Source organism: Arachis ipaensis, chromosome B07 (genome assembly GCF_000816755.2).
Source record: "Arachis ipaensis cultivar K30076 chromosome B07, Araip1.1, whole genome shotgun sequence".
Lineage (NCBI taxonomy): Eukaryota > Viridiplantae > Streptophyta > Magnoliopsida > Fabales > Fabaceae > Arachis > Arachis ipaensis.
Window position 1 is genome coordinate 106,858,327 of NC_029791.2, and position 1,018 is coordinate 106,859,344.

Below are 1,018 nucleotides of genomic sequence, written 5' to 3' on the forward strand. Positions count from 1 at the left end.
CACACATAATAATTGAGTATTCACGTGTTGTGACAGAAATAAATTAATTATAAAAGTTTGATTAAAATGATAAACCAATTCCTAAAAAAAAAAAAAGAAGAAGGCCAACAAATTTTGATATAAAATTTTTTTTAGAATTATGCTTTCACATAGAATTAGAAAGTAATATATTCGGATATAGTATAGAAAGTAATATATTCGGATATAGTAGAGTCAGACTTTTTCGCCAACAACAAAAGAATAAATATAATTTAAAAATAAAATAAAATGAAAGAATCTTGCACAGAGTCAGAGGAGGAGTTTAAATTTTTTACTACTCTTACTAATATTCTCGCTAATAGCTTCGAATGAGAGCTAAAGTTGGTGGGTTAGCATCATAGAGGAGTTCATGAGCAATGCAGAACCGAATGCGAATCTCGAACTGGTGGCCAATTTATTCTGACAGTTTTTAAAAGGCAAAAAATAAACTGATATTTAAAAGATTTTGCAGAGCACCATCTCTCAGCTTAGGATTAGCTCAAAAAATAGTAGATGAGAGAAATGAGATGATCTAATTTCTTTTTCAATTGCTAATAAATGATAGATGTCTTTCACATTTTTTATTTTTCGTGGAACAATTCCAAATTTACCTTTGTTTGTTGTCCGTTTTTGGACCAATTTTTATATCAATAAAGCTATTTACCTTAGTTTAAAAAAAATAGTGAGATGCTTTTTGTTTTTCTTTTAAATTAAAAGTCATCTGTTTGTTGCGAGAAGGTTAAAAAATAATATTTTTTTTTGTAAAAAAATGTTTATGCACAGTGCATAAAATGATGTTTTCAAGTATTCACAAATAGCAAAAAAATCACTTTATCAGGTTGATTTAACAGAGTCAGTCTCTTGTTATAAGTGAAATAGCAATAGTTTAATATTATTTATACCCAAATTCACTATTTTGTAGTGAAGAGTAGTTAAAAATATTAATTTTTTTTATCTATATAAAGGATTGCTAGCAGCCAAATGAGAAAGAAACTTATAC